Raw genomic sequence first — 2,991 nt, forward strand, 5'->3', positions numbered from 1 at the left:
AATGAAACTTGCCAACCCGTGGACGCTAACTTTACCTCAGCGCGGACTGGACAGATCGCATGGGACAGTAAGTAATGATGCGGATGTTCCATGTAAGGTGTGAATTAAGGCCGTATTTATAGATCCCGCTAAATTTCTCTCTTAAGTGTGATCTCACTTGAAATGCACTCAAGCTAAAGTCAGTCAGGCAGCTAGAATTCTGAAATGGTCGCTATTTATTTAACACATATTACCAACGTCACTTGAAAGTTGGTCCTGTGAACGGTTCCTTTTTTTTATTTAACAGCTGTTTCATTTATTAAATAGTGCCAAAGTTGAAAATTACAGGATTACACATAACAGCCCGTTTGTTTATTTAAAGCAGTGTTAATAAACACAACTTCGCTTTGAAGTGAGATATCAGCTGAGATGCTGTCAAATTAAAGTCAACATCTTAAAAGTTCGTCGCTATTTAAGTCACTGCTTAAGACGGATTTTGACAGCTGACTATTGTTTATTTAAAACGGAGACTCAGCTGACATCAAGCTTTTAAATAAAAGCTTAATCTTACTTAATCTTAAATTATTAAATAGTTAAATACATTAAATATTTACATGAGATCTTACTTAAAGGTGAGATTAATTTACTAATACGGCCCTTAAAGTGTATAGAGTACCAGGAAAAACTAGTGTACCCGTGTGAGGACAGCGTTTCATTGCGCTTCGTTGCGGGTAAGGAGAGGAAGAACAAATGCCACCTAAGCGCAGATAGCCTCATCGTGGGAGGAAAAGCTGCAGATAGAAACGAGTTCACTCACATGGTAAGTGACGCACATGTTTGGCCTAGAACAGGGTTTCCTAAAAAGGGTACGCTTACCCCTGGGGTTTGCCATTTGACGGTAGGGGGTTCGTGATAAAATTATTCATTACATTGTCTCAATTTGCTACAAAATCAAACCCACCCATCATATTAACGTTAGAAAACTATCTTTTGGCACTGTATTTGTTACCTTTCATCATATTTTCAATAGCAGGCTTCATTTAAATGAATCTTCGGGAAAACTCTCAAAATCCGATTTTAGGCAACATATTTTTTTTTTTTTTTTCATTGAAGGTTTATTTAAACTACTATTATGATACCGTGTTCACGTATAATTTGTGGCAGAATACAAAGACAAACATAATAACACATTGTTAGCACTTAAATATTTTTGTGAAGGTATTTGTTCACACTATTTGCTCTGAAAACACTGAGGGTTCGACAGACCGAGTCGGCCATTGACTTTCGTACCAATCGGTCGGTTGGTCATATCTCTGTAAAAGTATTTCTACTAAATACGTGGTAGATCTTATTATTTTATTCAAAATCTCTTCAGCACCTAACAATATATTATAGCAAGATATCAGAATAGCGATGTTTTATTTTTTTCGGATGATCGTTGATCATCAGGGTTAACCTACATTTCTTATCAGGTTCATACATATCGAGTCCTATGAGGGTTCACGAATATTTTCTGGCTTTCTCCCTTCCGTCCATCCTAATAAGGTTCCTTTTGCTTCCCCCACACTTCCTGTCCCCAGATATAGGGATATTTGGGAAAAGAAAGTACAGGGTGGGGTCCCAATTCCTTCCAGAGTCCAGCAGTCACAAAGCCGGGGGATTCCAGTATCCCATTCATAGCTTTCCCCCCCGTATTGATTGCGGGGAACGATGTTAAACAAAAACTACTTTTATTTAAAACTAACCTCAAAATAAACGTGAAAATATGTAGGTAATTGTATGAAACCTCCGCTACAAATAATAATTATTGTTTTATTTGGAAGACCCTACGTTATACCTTATATTGTGTGTATGATTTTCACTAATACTTATACAAAATATTAAATTATGCGGAACAGAATTCCATACAGGGATGGACTTTTTCGTTTCATCCAAAATCCATCCAGCGATTGCTTCGTTTACTTCTCATGAACATCCAAAGCTCGTCACATACGTTCATATCTATATTACTAAGAGCATTGTTATTTTTCTTCCTTTGTTATAAAAATCTTTATATTTTTATCCCTAGGTGACCCTCAAGAGATATCGAAAACGTGTTTGTAAGAATTTATTTTCTTCGGCGACACAGATTACACATTACTTCGATGAAAAGACGCAACTTTGCTTTGACGGATACAACAAGACTAATGCCGGAGACACCTGCAACGTAAGATATACACGAAATATTATACAATACAATAGCAATACATCTTCTATACTAATATATAAAGCTAAGGAATTTGTTTGTTTCTTTGATCGCGCTAATCTCAGGAACTGCTGGTTCGAACTGAAAAAAACTATTACTGTTAGACAGTCCTTCGTTCGTGAAATGCTATAGGCTATATATCATCATGCTATGACCTTTAGGAGCAGAACATTAATGAAAAATGTTGCTAAACCAGGGAGAATTTATTACTTTTAGAGCTTCCTTTGCGTGCTCTGCGTAAACGGTTAGTTATGCAACAATTACGTACAAAGTGACTGTTCCTCTCAAAATAAATAATAATTATAAAACAATGACCCCTACATATGTCTGCTTGATTGAACGCAGGAAAACTTAAATCTACCAGACAGATTTCGATAAAGTTAATAAAATAGAAATCCCTTATCCGCAAATATTTTTTTCCCATACACTATCATGTGAACATGCCCATATTTTCTGTAATAAACAATTAAAGTAAAGCGCAATATTATGTTTATTTTTTCCAGGGCGACAGCGGTGCCCCTTTGTGTATCAAACACGAGAAAATTAAATGCATGTATTTGGTTGTGGGAATCGTATCTGGAGGAATCGGGTGTGCGTGGCGCAACCAGCCAGCCTACTTCACTAGGGTGTCGCACTATATTCCATGGATAGAAAGTATTGTGTGGCCAAATCAATAATCGTGGAAACGTTTCGGCACAAATCAATAAATATAATAATACACCTTCTTGATTACTGTATTATTTAATTTAAGATACAATAAAAATGAA

General features: G+C 36.2%; 1 long non-coding RNA gene across 1 annotated transcript; it reads left to right on the forward strand.

Moving 5' to 3' along the window:
- Positions 1 to 478: 478 nt before the first annotated feature.
- LOC119190726 lies at positions 479 to 2,991 on the forward strand. The gene is made up of 3 exons (XR_005113066.1): positions 479 to 799; positions 2,048 to 2,185; positions 2,728 to 2,991. It is a non-coding gene; the product is annotated as an uncharacterized LOC119190726 (long non-coding RNA).

The sequence above is a fragment of the Manduca sexta genome, chromosome 26 (genome assembly GCF_014839805.1).
Source record: "Manduca sexta isolate Smith_Timp_Sample1 chromosome 26, JHU_Msex_v1.0, whole genome shotgun sequence".
Lineage (NCBI taxonomy): Eukaryota > Metazoa > Arthropoda > Insecta > Lepidoptera > Sphingidae > Manduca > Manduca sexta.